This window comes from Taeniopygia guttata, chromosome 20 (genome assembly GCF_048771995.1).
Source record: "Taeniopygia guttata chromosome 20, bTaeGut7.mat, whole genome shotgun sequence".
NCBI lineage: Eukaryota > Metazoa > Chordata > Aves > Passeriformes > Estrildidae > Taeniopygia > Taeniopygia guttata.
In genome coordinates, this window is record NC_133045.1 from 12,767,423 (window position 1) to 12,788,509 (window position 21,087).

Here is a 21,087-nt window from a genome sequence, read left to right on the forward strand (position 1 = left end):
CAAAATGAATCTCTGATTTAATCCTCTTGCTTTCAGGAGCAATGAAACCCACTGTGTGCTCTGCTTATTACTACTTCAGTCTCACTGAACCAGAAATAGAAACCTGGGGTGCTGCAGCATGTGATGATTAAGTTACATTAGCAGAAGGTGGTGAGCAAATAGGCAAGGACCTAAAGACATAAAGCTAGTGCTGTTAATCACTTCCAGAGACATTAAAATCAGAATATTAAAGCTGAAATAACATTTATAACTTCTTAAAGGTCAGTGCTTAAGCTGGTAGGAAGGCACTGTGGCAGCATGACTAACAGCCATGGCCACGAGTGGTGTGCAGCATCCTGGACAAGCAATCTGGTGGTAATTGGAAGGCCCAAAAAGGAGACACAGACTCGAATCTCAAGGCCTTTCTGAAGTAGGAAGAGGAAATGAAAAACATTTTCCTTTGATACAAACCTTAGAGGCCCCTTTTGCTGTGTTTCTCCCTGAATGCAGCTCTCCTAATGGGTGACTGAATTGTGGCTGACAGGTTGTGTATGGCTCCAGCAGCAACTTCCACTCGGTTTAAAAACTCGGGTTTGTTTTGCTTAAGAAACTGGATGTGCATTTGAAAGCAATTTGCATTAATAAAGTATGTCTTCGGGCAAACATCATTCCCTGTTTTAAACAGCTTTTAAACTTTTAAACAGCCCAGCTATTGTTTGAAGTCAGTCTCAGAAACAGCTGGGCTCTGTCTGGCGTTAGGGGTGTGAGCATTACAAAATGGGAAAGCATTTTTGGGCAGTTTTGGTTCAATCTGTTTTCACTTTGAATTGGCACTTGACAATGAAGAATTTCGTTTCTATCTCCTTTGGTAGCTGACAGTTTAAGTTGCCTCTCTAAATTATTTTATTTTTAAATTTTGGCTTGTTTTTTTTTTATCCCCCAAATTGAACTATTATTTGTTCTATCCCTGTCCTGTCCACATAACAACATTTGCAGGTAATGGGAGGAATGCAAAGGAGTGACAGTGCTGATTGCTTTGATAAAAAAGAGACTTGCTTTTGTTACCAACTAATTAAATGGTAGGTTGCAGCTAATGGTGATTATTATTAAGCCTGGAACTGACATCCTTTTTCTGGAAGAGCTGTAAGCTGAGAGAACTAAACTAAAGTCCCTTTATGGCAAAGGTGATTTTTTGTTCTGTTATAGGAGCTCATCAGCTGTTTCACTGCAAAGTGAAAGTTGTGAAGCTGTTTATAGTTGGTATTTGCCAATCCCATTTTAAATGTCCTGCTGCTTGAAGGGAGTTGTTTATTCTTTCATCATTTAGCTTTACTGACTGTGAATTGAAATTGTTTAATTTTACATGAGCTGTACCCTCCAGGCCATGTCCTCTGACAAAACTTTTGCAGTTTTGCCCCAGTAAAATTTGTGGGGTAATAAATGTCACAATAGTTTTAGGGTAAGACTGTGCTCCATTTTTGCAGAGGTGTAAGTTTATAGTAAATTCAGATAGTAAATTCATTCTAGTTAGGTGCAAAGTGAGACAGCTGTGTGTGTTTTTTGGGACAAACTTCCAAGAAGTGATGCACAGCCAACAAACCCCACCTTTTAACATTAGGCAGTGCAGCTGTGCTTTGGAGACAGAGTGATAATTCTGTGTTTTCCTCCCAATGCCCGTAGGGATGCAGGAGTGCAGGGTGCTGTGGCTCACCCTGCCAGGAGGGAGCTGCAGCTCCTGCCAGGGCTGCCCAAAGCAGGGCTGTGCCTCGGGGAGCAGGAGCAGCTGATGGTGGAAACAATAAAACTGCTTTGCCCATCTGTGATGAAGACTGACAGTTCGCAGGAATGAGTCAAAGGTCGCTGATGAGAAGATCCATCCAGATAATTGCTGTAATTGCACCCTGAGGATGCAGCTCCTCTCATGGAGTATCAGGCACTGACTGCTGGTGAATCCATACTTGGCAGTGAACTTCATCCTATGCCTTAAATCAAAAAAGTTCCTTCATGAGATAGAAATGGAGAAAGTTATTTTGATTTCTTTTTTTCCCTCAATCCAACCATGTTTTCGCCTGTTGGCAGGTGATTAGGAAATTGTTGCATTCTGAAACAGGGAAGTAATTGTGATTTAAACATAAAATTGCCATTTAGTGTTAAACTCTTTGATGAATACACAAGCTGTTGTTACTTCACAACAAATATCAATAAGCAGCATGAATGAGTATACATAATTCATAATATTTAACTTGAAAGTGCATATTTTTCTTATTCATTTAATTCATTTTTCTAGAATTTGTCCAGTGATTTTATGACCATTTAATACAAAAAGCTTTTCTGTTGGGGAATGAACAGTAACAGGACACAAGCAACAACCCTGCCACAAGATTAGCTTTTTTCATACCCCTTCACAAGGCCCAGAAATCCAAAAGCTTTGTGGTTGCATTGCTGAATGAAACTAGGGAAATAACACCATTATCAATCAGTCAGCCCTTAGCACTTAGGGGACTTGATTATGTGAAGAATAAGAAATATTCAATAGAGGTTGTGCTCAGTAAGAAGGAATTGAAAAGGCAGGAACTACCTCAAATACAACAAACAGATTGTGTTTTTTACCTCAAACTGTTTGAATGTTGTGTATAACACACAACACTGCCTATTTTAATAGAATGTTTCTTTGCCCATAGGGGATTTTTTTTTTTATTTTACCAGAGAGGCCCAAGGGATGAGAAGCAAAATATTTGTTTTTTGCAAGAAGCTGCAGAAATTGTTTTCTGCCAAAGCTGCACAAAGGATGGGGAAGGTGAGGAGCTCCCAGCATGACAGGATTAGAGCATTGCTGTTCTGAGCAGCATTTCCACTCCCCTCTGAGGCTCTGTGTGCCCTGCCTCAGCTGTCTGTGGTTCCAGGAGCTGGCAGGATGAAGCAGTGCAGGGGCAGCCCTGGACAAAGGCTGGTTCCTCTCTGGTGCTCCTGGGGCCACTCTGCAGGTTCAGGCATGTTCCCTTAGACCCACACTGACACAAAGGCAGGGGCAGAAGAACATTTTCTGGAAGCTGCTTTAGTGGTTTTTAATCTGCTGTTATTTCCTCCTTCCTGGATTTTTCTCTGTAACGATTCCAAGCAAGTGTGATAGGGAAGAGCTGTCTCTAAACTACACCCCAGTGTGGGGATAGCAACAGAGCTTTGCTCTCCTGTTACCATTTATCCACTCAGGTTTCTTTTTTATTCAGTGAAATTGCTGGGATTTTCCACACTGATGAAAGTGCTGTCAGAGACATAATGGTTTTACATCATATACCTCTCCTGCAAGTATTAATTTAAACTTGGCTTTACTATTATGAAATAAGTAGGTAGCAGCATGGTCTTGTGCCAACACAAATTAGTGCATTTATAATTAGATTAGTACAAATTGTTTATAGGTTTCAGACTCCACTTAGCCCAGTAGAATATGCATGAAGTTTGAAAAATTGTTTTCTTTGGTGGAAATTCCTTGGAAATAACAAATGTGTGGCTCAGAATAGAATTTTACATTTTTTACATTAGTTCAATAACAACTATAGTCTGATACTATGGTCGTGTGGTTTATGCCTTTTGCCACTTATTCATCAAAACAGAAAACAGTATTTTGTGCCTCCCAGAGATCTTGGTATTTATCTATGATTCATTCAGTGTCCATAATTCAAATATACTCTTGAATTTCCCCTGAAGCTCTTGCTCGTGGGAAACCAACAGGCTTACACCAAACATATCTGTCACTACTAAAAGCTATTTGATAAGAGACTTGGGAAAAAAAAATCTTCCTAAAATACAGCAGAAGAGAACTGCAAAAACCAGAGTTCTTGAGTCAACTGCTGCACAGGAGCTCTCTCAGCTATTTTTGCTGGGAGTGCTTTGGGTGGAAGACAAACATGGTCAAATTAGCTAAAATACTGGAAGTTCAGTCAAGGATACTGCCTTAAATAGTTCACCCAGAAAGGCTTTCTTAGGGCAGCCCCTTCAAAATTCCAATGGCAGTTGCAATTTCTAATAAGTAAATATCAAATATAGTAATTTTTATGTGAATTTGTTTTAGGAGGGATTATTGGAATGTTTCGAGGGCAATTTCAGCCCTCCTAACTATGACATACTCACTAGGAAAAATATATATCTGAGAGTAGACATTGATTAATATTGTTGTTTTCCCATTCTTGACTTTATTTTTTTTTTTTTCCATTCATGGCTATAGGTCACAGAGCTGGAGGAAAAAATGTATGGTAACAAGATGCTAAAATTTAAAGGAAAATGTATTCACTCTCAACATCCTTTAACTGTGCAGTGGTTTTTACTTCTTGCCAAATATCTGCTGTTTGACCTCTCTGGGCTATGCTAATATTGACCTAAAGAGCACAGGAGATTATCTTTCAATGTAGGAATAAATTCAATATTTACTCATAAATATTTTTCAGAGAGCCATAGAATACCAGGTTGGAAAGGACCTCAGGGATCAAATGACTGAACCTTTCTAGGCAAAATCACAGCCTTGACAGGATGGCCCAGCATCCAGTCCAGCTGAATCTTAAAAGTGTCCAGCACTGGGGAGTCCCCCGGGGAGATTTCCTGTAAAAAGGGAATTTCCATCTTCTTTGTAGCCTGGACCATGGTGAGAAGGTCTCCCTAACTTCTTTTCTCAAGGCTGAACAACCCCAGTTCTCTCAACCTTTCCTCAAGGGGCATCTTCCCAGACCTTTGATCATCTTTGTGGTCCTTCTGTGAACTATCTCCAGCCTTTCCACATCTTTTTTTATGCACAGCAGGGACCAAAACTGCCCCCAGCATTCCAGGTGAGGCCTGACAAGTGCTGGATTGAGTGGGATGATGATTTTATCCCTGCTGGTGATGCCCTTGCTGGAGCAGCCCAGCATCCTGTTGGCTCTCTGCCACAGCAGCTCCCTGGTCACTCATCCCGAGCTTTTGGCCCCCTTTCTGCAGGAAATGGCTCTGTTTGTGCCTCATCCCTGCTCTCACATCCACCTTTGGTGCTGCAGCAGCATATGCACACCTGGCACTGCAGATTGACCATCCCCTCTCCTGATCATCCCCTTCTCTCATCTCAATTCCCTTCAGCCACCACAAAGGCTTTGTGGAAGTTCCAGTCCCTCCCCAAATGCCATATGTGTGGGTGCAACCCCCATCTGTTAATTAACATTTGCAAGTGCAGACCAGCTCCTGATCATGTGGGTAGAGGGTGGCTGTACTCATCCCACTTCTAGGAAAAAATCATTCCCAAATGCCAGAAGTAGAAATAATGGAGAGGATGGCTGTGGGGTTGTGGTGGTCTCAGCAAAGGGTTAACAGGGGCTGTGCACAGCCAGCCCTCACTGCCTGTGCTGAGGGAACATTAATTATACAGAGCCCGAAGGATTCTGAGCTAAAAAGCCTAAAAAGCCTGAGTAGTATTTAAAACCAAGACAGTCAAATAACCGGTTGGATTTGATCTCTAATAAATTACCATGTTCTGATGGTGAAATTCAGCAAGAGGGTGACAGTCAGATGGGGAGGTTGGCAGCAAAAGTTTTAAAAATAAATAGTCTTAAATTGCAGGAAATTACAGCAAGCAGCTCCTTGGAGTTATTTTTCTGCATGCATTGTGTGTCTGAGGAGGCAGGCAGCCTGCTGGCAAGCTTTTGACCTTTTGTGTGAGAAATAAAATATGCAGGTGCAATAGTGGGAGTGCACAACAGGGGACAGTGACTTTCAGCTGTGGGTTTGAGCACTGGGGCCTTGCAGGGCAGCCAGGAGTGCTCCAGATCAGCTCCATTAAACCTGAGAGCAGCACAGGAGAGGCTGTGGCTGTAAAGGATTGCAGAAATCCTTTGTGTTTCCTACAAATTGTGTCTTTCCTACAAATATCCTTGTACTCCAAATCTGTAAAATGATCTTGCTGAGAAGTGATCTGCTTCTCTTATTGCCCTGCTTATATTTCAGTCTGGAGTAACTCTTGGAGCAGTTGGGTTTGGTGACATTGCTGCACCATGCTCTACCTCCCAGTTCCTTTGAAGGGAAATCCATACCTGCACGGCAGGGATTCCCTCCCATTGTATTTGTATTCCAAATTCCTAAACCCTCTAAGTAAATGTGAATGAGAAGTGATAATGAAGGTGCTGTAGATAAAAAGGTGACAGTAATATTGGGAACAAATCCTCTCAATTCTCCCTCTGCAACAGAAGTGATGAATCCTGGATCTCTGTGGACAAAAGGAGTTGCTCCACTCAGATATTCAGTGTTCATACACACAAAACTGAGGCGTTCCAGTCATTCAGTTCTCACAGTTTAATGTTGCTGTTACTGCTCCAATGTTTGTCAGTTGTTTGGGCATAAAAAAGTCACCAGGTTTTGCTGTGGGAAAACCCCCCATGCTGTCCCAAACATTTCCCCATCTTTATAAATCAGAGAACAGCTTACACTGAGGATTGTGAATCTGAAGTTTTATCTACCGGTAGTTAGAATGAATTTAGAATGAATTTTTAGCTCCATGTTCTTATCAAAATGTATTTTTTTTAAATTAAAGGATATGTTCTTGGAAGCTTAAATAACCTCCACAGAGAAATTTGTATCCATGCAGGTTTTACAACTAAACCCAGTTCTAACTATTATCTGCTGGTGGCACCATTACACCAGAGGAATTTATTATCCAAGTCTTAAATGAAAAACTGCTATGGACTACACCTCTCAATCTGATTTAATGGTTTGTTTTTTAATTTCTTCACAGTTTGGTGTCAGTTAAACCAAGTCATTTTATTGCCATAGGGTCTTTGTGAGTGAGTTTTCAAGAAATGAGCTTCATAAGGATGGTGATGTACCAGAGAAGAAAATTGTTTGACATTGTCACCTAAAGTAAGTGATCCTTTATGCAGTCACACCCTGTTTCTTTTCTCTGCATCAGAGGCAGCTCCATACTGAGTTTTATTTCCCCCTCCTTTATTTTTCCTTTCAGAAATTTTGACTAAATAAATTTAAAAGCCAGATTAGATTATTTCATCCTTCAGAATCTGAGGATTAATCTTTAAACTTGATTTTTCTAATTACAAGTGGGTAGAAACAGGTACATTCGTTTGTTCTGTGCGTTACCCACACAGACAAACCCTTTTATTTTTAGTTGGCAGCTAAATACAGCTTATTTTGTTTTCTTCAGCCTTGTCCTAATCTTTCATATAATTTCCTAAACCTCTCCATTGTTGATATATATTACTACATAACTGTGTGAGGCTCTTATATACCACAGAACATAGTACATTTTGATTTTTCCTGTAGCTAGGACAGCAATCACTTCCAACAGTATTTTTCCACATGGATTTCTACTTTCGTTTTTCACTTAAAGTTATGAAGATTGAAAATTTTGAGTAGTTACCTAAATTAATCTTTGTCCTCCCTGGGAGACACAAGCACTTCTAATTAAATATGTAATTGATTCTATTAATTCTGTTTCTCTTGCAAGGAACTGATTGCTGCAGTCTTCTTTACTCAAAACTGGGAGAGTCACACTACACTTCAGTCCACTGTGAATGCCTTTATCCATGGCCCACGATCCTGTGAAATTCAGTCCAAAAATCCTCCTATAAAACCTGGTACTCTTCTGTTTTTCCCAGTTTTAGAAAGCACAAATTCCCCCCCATGTTGCCCACTCCCTCCCCTGGGTAATGTTGCTTTATATCTGGGCAGAAGTAATTTGTGCAAGACACATTACTTATAGGACAGTGCCTAAAAATACATCAAAAGGTCACTGCACAGCAGACAGAAGGCAGCACTGGTTCCAGCACTCGCACTGGGAACGACAGCTCTTTGTTAATATTAATTGTGCATATTTTAAACAGTGCCTGATTTAAAAATACACGGCACAAACACGCAGCAAGGAGCATTTTGTGAGCCCTGGGACTGGATAACAACGGCGGTCAGCTCTTCACTGATGATTTTAGTCATAAGTGTTTGCTGCTCTTATTGGCTTCCAGGTTTGTGAATTGTGCATCTGCTTCCAGGAAAGCAGGGTGTATTTCCAAAAATACAAGTGAAATTAAGAATAGTAGCAGAGATGTATAAAGTACCAAGATTCTGAGCTGGTGGTTTGCACAAACCTTCACCAAGATTGTGCTTAGAATAGTAAGTGTGTACAGAGAACGTGGGAAAAGCTCTGCTAGGAGGGCAAGGCCAGATTCCCTCCGAGCTCAGGAGAAGCTGAGCTGCTGTGGGGAGGTGGAGCAGAGCCTCCACAGGGTCCAGCTGCCTCCCCCAGCTCCTGGCCCAGGGATGCTTTAGTCTTTCCTGGAAATGTTCCTCCAAAGGCAGCACTGGCAGCTGCTCCATGGCTGAGCATAGGATCCACCCAGGGGATTGTCCCCAGGGGCATCTGTGTCCTTCCAGCTGCTGATGTGACACTGAAAAGCAGCTCCCAACACACACACAGTCACCTTTCCTGCCATCCCTTCTTCTGAGCCCACGCAAAATCAACAGGAGGGACTCCCTCTTCAGGTGGACATTATCCAGGAATGATGTTTTTACTAAAATTGGGGATTCTGAGTCTTTGCATGTCTCCAGAGAAAAGGCTGCAGTGCTTGGAAGGCTCTGTCACCATCTAACAAAGAAACCCTGGCACCTGGACACTGCTCCCATCAAGACCCTCTCGCTCGAGCACGCTCGGTTTGTTTTGTAATTTATCCTTAATAAGAAAATGTTGAAAAGATCCAATTCTGGCTGGGCATCAAAGGCAGTGGAGCTGTACATGGACAGTGTTGTTTATAATGTGACTGTGCTGTGTGGCAATTTACAACCTAAATTTATGTGGCTATTGAGTATGGCCTTTTTTTTTCTTTTGAAAACTGGTGTATAAGTGTGTTTACAGTGGTAATTGTTTACACAGAGAAGCAAAAAGAGAGTGCAAGTGTGGTGAAAGCAACACAAGGAAGGTGATGCTGTGCAGGTAAAGTCATTTCAGAATTTCCTCAAATGTTAGGCTGATGAAGATTAACATTAATTCTCTTTTGCAAGAAAGACTGAGGTAGGACAGATGGGTTGGTTGCCAAGAAAATGGTTTGAAAGGAAGTAATGTGCACATTGACATTTCCTGCTTTTACATAATTATTTTTTAAGTAACTTATGTAATTGCCTTGAGAGGAATCATTGTGTTCATTAGTGGGTATAAAGACAAGCATTTCCAGCATCTCAGAAGGGCTGTCTTGTGCTGTACCTCTATTCTGTTGCATTTCACCATCCCAACACATGCATTTATTTTGGTTTTGACAAAGCAATGTGCCATGACTTGAACAAAACTCGAGCAGCATCTTTTTCTTGCCGTGTGTGCAACTTGTTTAACCCCTTTTGGAGGGGTTGAACGTGAGTAGGACTTTGTTCAGATTCCCATGGCTGCCCACTTGAGGTAGAAAATCATGGACCTTGCCCACCCAGGGCACAGGGTTCATCTCCCTCTTCCTCTGAGCACAATTTCAATTTGTTGGACCATCCCACTCTCCCTCCCTGAGAATCAAATCCACGAGGCAGGTCCTGGAGCAGAGGTCTGGGCAGTGCAGGAAGAGCCCTCCTTGTCCCTCCTCACGATGCTGTGATCACCTGCCAGCCCCACAGTGCCTGGCACCACCTATTTGTTCCCAAGCAGCTCTTTCAGCAGCTGTCAGATGGTAATGAAATGCTGCAGCTGCTGAAACAACCTGTGCCCTGTGCAAACCAGGGGGCACAGCATGGAAATGGGCATAAATATTCATAACTATTCATAATGGCACTAACAAAACCAAAAGTGTGAGTGTGGTTAGCAGAGCTCCTGTGTGGAGATGTTGTGATGGGTTTAGAGTGATGGATGCAGCGTGAATGTTTTGGAATAATGCTGTTATTTTTGCAGCTGTGAGAAAAAAACCCACTGAAGGTAGTGGGATTGCAGGGGCATGTGGGTAAGAGCAGGATTTGTGTCCCTGGATGATGTGGGCAGTTTTGGAATTGGCCAGTGCTGTCTCTTGTGGGTGATGCACTGAAACTTGTTCCCGAAAGAAAGGAATTACTGTCTTTGCTCATTCTGTTTGCATCTCTGCTCTGAACCTGCTCGTGAAGAATTGAAAGTTTCTCTCCAGGAACACAAGTCCCACAGATTGAGTTCAGTATTTTGTTTTCTAAAGTAATTCATGGCAAGGATATCAATGTATCTGATTTGGTCAAGAGTGGATAATTTCCCACCTTTCAGCATCCCGAAGCCTCAAATCTTTGACATCAGAATACAGATGTGAGTCAGTCTCTTTAGACAGAATGCTTTACAAATTAATGTGTCTGCACTGGGTTTTTTAAAAAATTATTTTGTTTGTAATGTGCTTTTACTTTTTTTTCAGGTTCAGGATAGCCCTGCTGAGAGGGGACAAGGATGATGTTCCCCTTGAAAGCCTTTGTTGGTAGATCCCCTCAAGGAATATCAGAAGCCATTGATACCTATTTGCTCATGTTTCTCTGCCATATCAATAACTTGCACTAACTTTCAAAATCTGTTGATTTTGGGAAGTCTAATAATGTGTCTTTTTACATCCCTCTTCTGCCCAGAGTGAAGTTTACCAGTAAAATTTACTGAAAGGCTGCGCTTTTAGGATCGCATTAAAAGGTGCAGAGCTGGGCAGGGATGAAAAGATCCATCTTGAAAACTTGAACTGATTTTACTTATGAGAGCTTCAGTGGGAAAAATCCCCACTGTGGTCTGATTTTATATGCAATGACTCTAATAAATACAGCTAGAAACAAATAGGATTCAATTTTGAGTGAGTTTGACCATATCAGGAATATTTCTTGGGTATGTGGGAGCAGGCTCTATGAAGGTATCTAGCTAATTAAGCTTTATTTGAATCTGAAAATAATCCATAATTCGTGGTGGTATGTTCATTGTCTTGAACTATTATCCATATAGCCTGAGTGTGTTTATTTTTCTGTGGAAGAAGTCCTGTGAAAATTAAGTTAATTCAGTGTCTCAGATAAAGAATGATATTTTAGTTGGAAATTGTTGTCATAATAGTTGCACAAAAGGATTCAACTATGCTGCAGCTTGGTACAAATAAAATGTTCAAAGATACAGGTGTTGTTCCTGAGCCATCAAAGAGTTTTCCACTGCCACCGCAGTGTTTTATTAAAATGAAGAGAAAAGATAAAAACAAAAGCTCTGTGCTAATCTTTTGCTTTGTTGCTTAAGGGACATTTCAGTATAAAGTAGCAATTTCCATATCATTTGAATAGCAGTTGCAACCCATTGATGTTTAAAGTCAAATGTGCAGCTCCTGTAATCAGCAGAACAGATGCAAATGTCTTGTCTGTCTCCAAGTGCAGCTCCCTGCTTGCTGCCTCCATTAGATTTAGAGTGGAAACCACGATCAGATAATGAAAATCACGGGAGCTCCTCTTTCATCTCTTGGCTGCAATGGGGGTGAGCCTGGCTGGCTGCACCCGAGGGTCCCTGCAGCATCCCCACCTCCCGAGCTGCAGAAATCCCTCCGAGCTTTGGAGGTGGGGAAGGGACACATCTCCCCCCTCTGCCCTCTTCCCTAACCCTTCCCTGGCCCTGGGGACAGGAGTGCCCTTTTAGTTCTGTTTATGCCCAGTGCCATCCCAGTGCAAGCCTCTGCACTTATTTTTCTGTAAATAAGCAATCACAAAAATAAATGACATTTAGCATTTAGATCCTGGGCCAGTGGGAAGCAGTGCAGCAGGTTGGGTAAAACCCCACTGAGCTCCCTCAGTTCTGCCATCCCATCTTTAGGTGGCTGGAGCTGTTCCTCAGAGGGTTTTTTAACTCTAAAAATAACCTGCTGTGGTATGAGGGAAGAGTTTACTTTATCCTTCACATTTCCAAATGTGACAGTGAACACTGCCATGGTGCTCTCCTGTGCCTGCTGTGTCTGAGCTGCTGGCCCAGATTAGAGAGGTTCCCATCAGAATGATTTCTGAGTGGAACTGCCCTCCTGGGAAAGGAAACACTTCCCAGGAAAAGGCTTGGGTTTGATAAAATTAAAATCGATGCAGCCTCCAAAAGAGGTTGCTGGTGGGATGAGAATCCTCCTTTGCTTCCTCTAAAACATTTTCCTGGAAAGAGGCTGTATTTTTTTTTTTTTTTTTTCTCATTAGTACTTTTCCTAATCTTATGGAAAAGGATTTCCATCTTGTGGTCAGCTGTGGTAATAAAACACTCCAGATGGACTTTTTTTCATAGCAAACCAAACTGGTTTCAATGAGAAATAATGCAAATGAAGGTAAATGCTGGAGACCTCACAAAGCCTGTTTGTACAGAAGGTTAAACTGTTTCAGGACTGTGCCCCTTCATCTTTAGAACTAAAATACTTGGGAAAGATAGAAATTATTAATGATGGAATATTTAATTTTGACACATCATACAGCACGTTGGCCTCAGGAGCCATGCACAGGAACCCAGGCAGAATTACTTGGAATTTTAACAGAAAGGAGGTAATTACTCCTGAACTTCTGGGAAAGTTTCTATCCAGAGCCAAATATTGTTGCTTGGATTGTTTTCTATTCCAGGATGACTCTGAGTCTCAGTAAAATGTCATCATAACTTCATGCAGATATTTGTTATTCAGGACAAATTTTGAAACCCGTGCTATAATCTTGAAATAGCAAAATGCTGGAGGGTTAAGTGCTGGAGTTCACTGGAAAATCTACCCACTTCAGTGGGAAAGACTTTTTAATAGATGAAAAACAAAACGAATTTGGAAAGGTCATTTTAAATACTAAGGACTGTGGCTGAAGGGCAGGGCTGTGTGTGCTGGAGAGGTTTAGAGCTTAAATCTTGAGGAGGTGCTCTGTAAATGAACTCAGTGGCACAACCCTGCAAGGAAAAGTGAAGCTGTTAAAAGGAATAATTAATTTCTTAAGTTTAATTATTACCCTCTCCAGTTGTGCACTGTGATGCTCATGCAGATTGCACTGAAAATCTTCTGACTTCAGCAAGAGCTGGACCAGCCCCGAATATTTACAAGGAGAGTTAAATAACATCTCAGATCAAATTCTTAGAGATAAATGTAAGAACTTCATAAGTATTTTTTATTTTGAGGGCTTGTAACTAAAGGAGATGTTCAGCGTGTTCCTTAGTGGGTGCCAAAGAGTTTATTTTCAGAAGTGTCTGAATTTCAGGGAAAGTCAATAACTGCTATATTTAATCTGAAGTCGCTGTAACTGCTGCTGAAATCAATCTATATTCTTTTTGTAGAAATAATAAGGAAAAAATACAGCATGTATATAAAAAATCAGGTAAAGTGCTCATGACTTACATGACATAGCAATGTAGATTTCAAAAAAACAGTTCAAAACATGTCTGAGGTTGTGCTGTAAATGTCGCTGAAAGGAAAGTAGAAAATAAGAAGATATTTGTGAACTCTTTGCAGTATTTGGTAAATAGTTTCAGAAAATCTTATATCCAGAGTTTGTACATGGGCCTTGTTCTGTTGGGAACTGCAGCCAGTGGGAGTTTTTGCTGTGGTCTCTATTGAAACAAGATCCAATTTATTTCTTTATTTCTTATGTGGAGGTGTAAATTTTGGGCCTTAATTGCAAGAACACTTAAGGAAGAAAACATTTTCTCTTTTTACTAAAAAAAAAAAAAAAGGAATCTAACAGCTAATTCATTTAAAACATTTAAAAATACTTGAGGAAAGGCTTCCTTAAATCAAACAAATCTCTCATTTTGCTCTTAGACCTTCCTGGAGGGTGCTGCGTTTATCCTGTTTATTTGGAGTGTGAGAACTTTGTCAGATGAAGCCATTGGCAGCTCCTGGGGCAGCAAACAGCAAAGCACAGCTCGGTGCTGCTCTGGAGAAATGCAGCTTCCACATTTTCACATTTCCCCAGAGGAGGTGAGGGGAGAGGAGAAATCAGTCCGAGTGGAGAGAGGAGAGGAGAGGAGAGGAGCAGCTGAGCCTGCCAGGGTGGCCTTGGGCAGGGCTGGGGATGCTGTGCTGGGCTCTGGGAGCATCCCCGACCTCCCCATGTGCCATGGGAATTCTGCACCAGCAGCCCAGGCTGGCTCAGCCCCTGGAGTCCCAATCTGGATCATTCTGTGAGTTGGATTATGTACATGGATGTACCTCTTGCAGAGGTTTGGGAGCTCATGCAGGTGGTTCCTTACCCACAATAACTCCCAACAGAGGGGCTTTGAGCCTGCTGAGGATGATGGCTGAGGGATGAACAATTTTTCTTTAATATATGGATAGTGCTTCCTTTCCCTGCTTCAAACTGCTGAGTAATTCTATTCTTTGTAAAGTGTTTCATTTATTTACTTCTGTGGACTTATGATGTTACCCACTGCACTGTTGGTGAAAATGAGTTTTATTTGTCTGAAATTTTGTTGACAAATGTCTCCTTACTTGCATGGAGGTCTTAATTTCAAAGCAATTGTCCTGTGCAAGTAACACCTCTGTAAGCTCTGGTGTCATCCTGACAACAGTGAGTGGGCACCATCCTCCCTGCTCCTGCTGTTCCCAGCCATGGAAAGGACAATTTTGTGCAAGGTTTGGTTCCCACACCCTCAACTCTTCAAACTGTGAGGAGGAAAGTAAGTACAGGTGCTTTAGGGAGAGCTGGCTAGGTTTGTGGTTTTTTTGTTGTTTTTGTTTGTTTTTTTATTACCAGTTGCTAAGAAATGTCAGCAGGAAGCTGCCAATCACACTCTTGTGGGGTTGCTTTCCATATAAATGACTGCCAGGGTCACCCAAGGGTGGCCTCAGAGGAGTGAGGAGCAGCAGGGAGGTTCCATGGCAGTGGCAGGGACACTGGACCCTGTCCTGGGCATGGTGTGTGCTGGGACACATCGTGGGGAATGTCCTGGGAAGGGGCTCCCTGCCTGCCCCACCTGGGCTTGGGAAGGGCCAAGTTTTGCCATCCCATCAGGGTGAAATGAGGAATCTGGATGAGAGATGGAGCTGATGGTGTCTCAGAGCAGGCCTGAAGCTCTGGCAGTTTCTGTGGCCCAGATCCAGTGCGGTTTTTTCATTTGGTTTTGGTTTTTCTGCAGTTCCCAAGCCCTGGGCGAGTGCTGTGACACCAGGCTGCAGCTTGCAGCAGCAGCCCAGAAATGCTGGTTAATCACTAGTTTATTAGCTCGTGGCCTTAGGCAAACCTGAAATCATTAACAGCCCATTTGCTGGGCTAATGACTCTTTTTTACTAGATGTATAATTTAATATATGGTAGCTTTCATGCTTAATTATGATCTTCAAAGTTTCTTTTGAAAGAATTTATTTTTCTGTGTGCATGTATATGAGAGGGTTGGGAACTGGCTGGCTTTGCTTGCGTGCTGCTGTGTTAAAATCTGGATAGTTTATGTAAGAAGATTTTAATTTAGATATGGGTATTTCCCCCGTTGCTTGTTCTTTCAATATTTTTATCTTTGAGCACTTGAAAAATAAATAATGATGAATTACCAACAGGTTTAAAATAGCATCATTTCATGCCCCACTGTAGGTTGCCACATTGTTTTGGACAAGACGTAAACCCAAAGTCCTGATCAATAGGGCCATTGTGGCAGCAGCTTCCAAATGAATGCAAGTCTTGATCTCAGTGTCCTGGCTGTTTTCCAGCCTGGTTCACATTTTACTCAACAGCAAGTCCCACTTCTATTCCCTCTACCCTCAGTGGGAGCAGAGGCAGGCACTGCAAAGTGCTGCTAATCCCACGTGCCATTTGCATGCAGCACTTGTAAAGCATCCTGGGATCAGTTGGGATGAAAAAAGGCAGCGCATGTAAGATGTTTGTCACTGCCATCCCAAATCCGCTGCTCTAGCAGTGAAAGGAACTTATGACTTTGTCAATTGGGAATTTTTTAAAATTTTTTTTCCTTTTTTTTTTTTTTTTTTTTTTTTTAGCAAGGCAGCTGATTGAGAAGGATAATAACGATGAATTTGATTTTTTTTTTTTTTTTCTCTGAGCTCTAGTGTCCCCTTCATGGAGATTAAAAATTTCCCGGTGCTGTTTTCAGCTCCACAGAGCAAGCACAAGCTAATCTCCTGCCTGGCTGTGCCCACACCGCTGCCATCCACTAATAGGATCGCCACACAGTTGTGACTTAACAGGCACTGGGAGAGCATAATCCTGTTTATTCGGTCACCCAAAGCACTGATGATCTGAGATAATCAGGGGCTGGGAGCAGGGCAGGAGGAGGGATGAGGTTTGCTTTGCCCTGTGGTTTGTCTGGGCAGGCACAGAGTGCCAGGGAAGGGCTGGATCTCCTCACAGAGCAGGGGAGGGACCAAAAACATCCCCCCAGTGGAGAGCCAGCCTGATAAAACAACAGCCTTGGCAGTGTCTGATCCAGATGTCGTGCTTAACAATTCTAAATTGTTCTTCTTGTGACTGATTTAATATAGAAATACTCAGTGTCTGAGTGGCCACATGAGGCACTTTGTGCAAAATTCTCTGGCTACCAGGAGGCAGAGACTGTGTGTGGGTCATCTCCCCACGTTCACTCACATTTGGAAACCTACACCCACCTTGTACTTGGATCTAAATTTACTAAAATTGCAACTATTATTGCAGTTTTGCTAGGCATGAGGCACAGCTTTTCACAAGACATCAAATACCTGTGAGCAGCCCCTGGGTCTGTGGGGATGTAGGAGCACATTCTGCAGAGCCCCTCCCAAGAAATATAATCTGTGAGACTTTCCCCAGTGACCTAGAGCCTTGAAACTGGGCTGTATAAAATCTCTGGAGTAGTAGTGAGCTTTCAAATGACTTTATTTTCTTGTTCTTGTGATCATTAAAGCTTTCACACTTCATATTCTATCCCATTAACTCATTGGCTCGCGTTTCAGTTTCATCTTCACTTTGATTTTATCTCAGTCCATGTGTGTTTAGCAGCCAGTGCTTCCCTCTTGCAGATATTCCAGTGTTTGTAACCTTCACTTTTACAGCTGGCATGAGCTGTGGATTAACCTCAAACAGTGATGCTGATTTTGGAGCCTCATTTTATGTTCTCTGAGCTGTCCTAGCCCAGATGACAGGTTGATAGTTTGGGAAGCCAGTAGCAATGGCTGAGCTCACTGGTCTCTATAACTAAAGCACTGTCCTTAGGTGCAGCTCCTCACCATGGTGACACTGCAAATATTGAACACCAAGTGATTCATGGGGCCCAATATAATGCTTACTTTAATTAATATTTTACAAGATAACTTGCTTTATTTAACTTTTCAAACGTGAGTGGGTTGGGAAGGACAGAATGTTGCTATGTATAATTTATGGGCGCTCACATTTGTGTGCTTGTTTTAAAAATTAAATTTAAAAAGTATTGTTTGTTTTCTCCTCTCCCTGCTGGCAGATGTTCAGGCCCTTGCAGGGCTCCAGGGGATTTTTCTGAGTGTGAGTGTCGAGTGATGGGCTCTGAAAAGTGATGTTCTTGCTCTCCTGCCTCCCTTTGTATTCCCGTGCAGTCAGTGTGGCAGGGCTGTGCCTCCCTGGAAGTGCTTTGGGATACCCTGAGCAGAGAGCAGCTGCTGGGCCCCCACTGGTGCACCCTGACCATCAGACCCCTCAGACCTGAGGTTCAGCCTTATTTCCCTGAAGAAATGATGTTTTGGGTAAGTAGCACCAGATTCTTCACTAGAGCTGGCAGGAAGTAAAGGAATAAGGCAGTTGCAGAGCTTTGGGGCAATACAGGAAATTAATGGTTAGGAAATTAGCCCCAGGGTTGTACTTCTGAAGTGGAATGCTGTGATGAGCATATTCCAGATTTTCATGCATTTTGTCTAGAATTTATTGCACCTAAAAATCAATCTATAGACTCAGAGAGATGATGCAGCAACCCACCTATTTAAGTGGTGGCTACACCATCCTCAGAATGATGAAAAACAGGGTCCTTCCCTCTGGGTGTGTCCTGATGATCTGAGAGATCACAGCCATGGCCTCTGACAGCAATGACCAACATGGGGGAGGCTCGTGAGACAACCCGCTGAAGAAAAACTTTCTCAATGCTTAGGTTTCTCTATAAATTTCCCTCTTACAACTAAGATTTCCTCTTGTATTTTTTACAACCATAACTGTAAATAAGCAAACATTATAAAATCTGTTAAATTCACCAGGATTCTTCTGCAAGCAGGGAGAAAAATGCCCATTATTAACTCCTGTTTGCCCTAGAGAAGTGCCCATTAGAGTGTGTCCAACCCCTTTATATAACACTGAGAGCAATGAAGTCACTGACAGGGCTTTTATTTGTCTATGTCGAGTCCTGCAGGGATGGCAGAGAAAAGAAAAAAAATCCTGCATTAATAAAAGAATAAATTCCTCTTCACGTTAACATAAAATGCTTCTACAGTGATGAAAAGATTTGGGCTTGCTCCAGTGTGGTTTTCCCCGTGTGGTTGATTTTTGCATTTCTTTCAACTTGCTCTTTGTAATCCATTTCCAGTTGGGTTTTTTCCCCCCTTTCCAATTGGATATATACCATGATGTTACAAATTCTGGCTTGTGACAGCTTGAGGAATATTTATGTGTTTGGACGAAGTATCTTCCCTTCCAAGTCAATTTTAAATGCCATGGAAACGTTTTACTCCCGAGGTTTTGTTTGTCATTGTTGGTTATTAAAAACCTCTGCCCAAGGACAGCAGTGAGACAACAATCCTTTGCAGGAGGCATTTTCAGGGGTTTTGCATGGACAGCTTCAGGAAGTCAGGAAGGGGTGATGGAGAGGAGAGGAGGATGGAGTTAGGACCTTTTTCTACACTATTTAAAAGCTTTCTTTTTCTTTGCATAGTGTGCAGCCAGAAGTTACCATGAGGCAGGAGCTGGAACTGCTCACAAGCCTGATGTCAGGGGACAACCTCTGTGAGCTTGTTTTCTTTCCCTGTCCTCACAGCTGGGAATATGGCATGATTTAAAACCAGTGGGGCATTAACTGCCCCATTACACACTGCAGAAAGCTGAGGGACTGACCTCATCTGCCAGAACAAGTGTTTTAATGCTGCCCAAAGTTCAAATCAATCAAAAGGTCAAACTTGTTTAAGGCAGGGAGTGATAAGAGGGGCAATGGAAGCTCGTTCCCACTTGTTGGAATTAAGCCAGCCTGGCTTCAGGAAAATCTCCAGATAGGATGAACCCCGGAGAACAGTGACAGATGAGAAACTCAGGGCTGAGCCTCCCCTTACTCGAGACACAGAATTCCTATTAAATGCAACAGAAGAAAAGCAGATGCTGGTGAATGGGACTTCAGGTCATTCTCCTGGGGAAGCCTGCTCAGGAGACAACTCACAGTGCCCTGGTGTTGGTGGGGTTTTTGGTCAGCTGATGGAATGGGAGAGGGAAAGGGGATTTTCAGCCTGAAAGGTTTGTCCCTGTGAAGGAGGAAAGACCAAGGCTGCTTTTGTAGTGCAGAGAGCTCAGAGCAGCTGAGCTGGTCCTGGGGGCATCTGTGCCAGCATGGGCGTGGTGGGATGTGCAAAACTTTTGGTCAGGTTTGAGGGAAGTGGCATCTTCAGTTTATCCCCTTTGGGGAGGAAGATGGAGCTCACACCTTGCTCAGCTGAGACTGGAACAGAACTTTTTCCCTTTCCAAAGGCAGTGTTTTTTCCCTCTCAGCGTTTTCTTCTGTGCAGGGGAGAACATGGAAAACTTCTCAGTGGAAAACTCTCCTTCTGGTTCTGCGGGGGGCTGTTCAGCACCTTCAGCAGCTGTTTGGAAAACTCTTCTCACAGTTTGTAATGGCTGCTTTTTCAAGGGTCTAATGGCTTTATTTAAAACAAACAAAACCAAAAAAAGAGAGAGAAGAGAGAGTGGGGAACTTAGAGTCTGCTCCTGCCATTTGAATTATGGAGGGGGACATTGGTGCGGAGCCCATTAACCTCCGTGGCACATGGCCATGCTTTCATAAGCTTGCAAGAGATGGAGTTTTTCTATATAGGTTTTTTTTTTTTGGTAAAAGAAAGCATTCTCCAAGGGCTGACTACAGACAAAATCCCTGGTCTTTTTGGCAGAATTCCCTGGTACTTACACAGCCAGGTTTTCTGTGCTGCAGCTCTGGTGTGTGATCCATGCTTTCAACACATCCAGGGCCAAATGAGGATCTTTTGGCTCAGGGCTGAATCTGACCATTTTGCTTCTACAGAAAAGATGTAAATAATTCTGTATGTGGGAGTAGAAAGGTGATAATCAGGATGAGGAAAGGTGACCAAGACAGCTGAGCTGGCTCTAAGAGGAAGGATGAGGACCAAGCCATATACCTGCTGCATTAAAATCCAGCTCAGACTGCTCAGCCCATCCTGTCCCTGCAGCCTCTGGGGTCAGCTCTGTGCTGCTTTTCACTGTTGGCCAAGCCAGCAGCACTGCAACTGAGAATGGGGATTTTTCCGAGCTCTTGTTCATGACACCAGATGTGCCTGTGAGCTTTTTTTCAAGCTCATTTGAATGTATGTAATGGACTTCTGGCTTTGAAAAAATCATCAGTTACCAGATGTCTTTTAAATTGTCTACCTTGCAAAATTGTCTGTTACCAGATGTCTTTTCAATTGTAAACCCCTCTAGTCAGAGGTTAAAGCTGTGTCAAAACAGTCACTGATATGAATTCATACTACATTTTAAATGCACTGTGATTTCCTCCAAGTCTTTCCCCTTAAAATCCTCTCATGGAAATGTTATGGCTCACCCAAGATTTGCCACCTGCTCATCACTTGAGATGCAGTGATAAATGCTTTCAATAATTAACAGTGGCAGGGGCTTTGTACCTCTGTCCCATGGGTATCTCACCTCTCAGACAGCAGAAATAAAAGGCTGTTGTAACAGGAGGAGTAATGAATGATCTGGATGCTGGTGGAAGGTTCCTGCAGCTGCACCATCAGTGCAGATCCTCTACAACTGGAGTTGTTTGCCAGCAGGATTTTGTCCTGGGCCCAGTTTGGAGCTCAAGGCAGCTGGAGAAGCAGTGATGCTCACAGTTCCTGAGGTAAAAGAGGTTTGGGGGCTGTGTGGGGCTGTGCAAGTCAAAAGGACAAGTGGGTTGGGTGCGAGTTTCCTTCTTAGTCCGACTCTCCAGGGTCTCATCCAGCCTCTGTGCTGGCTGCCAAAAGCTCAGACTGAGCGGCTATTTTGGGATACAGCAACACCAAGTGTTACT

General features: G+C 42.6%; 2 long non-coding RNA genes across 3 annotated transcripts in view; one reads left to right on the plus strand and one right to left on the minus strand.

Annotated features, from left to right (window-relative positions):
• Positions 1–21,087, minus strand: part of LOC140680352 (uncharacterized) — a 27,797-nt gene continuing 6,710 nt past the window's right edge. Inside the window, exon 2 of the long non-coding RNA XR_012051540.1 lies at positions 1–2,080. This is a non-coding gene — a long non-coding RNA (uncharacterized lncRNA). The remainder of the gene's footprint in view (positions 2,081–21,087) is intronic.
• Positions 15,330–21,087, plus strand: part of LOC121470959 (uncharacterized) — a 29,791-nt gene continuing 24,033 nt past the window's right edge. For both annotated transcript variants that reach the window (XR_012051538.1, XR_012051539.1), the window contains exon 1: positions 15,330–17,563. This is a non-coding gene — a long non-coding RNA (uncharacterized lncRNA). The remainder of the gene's footprint in view (positions 17,564–21,087) is intronic.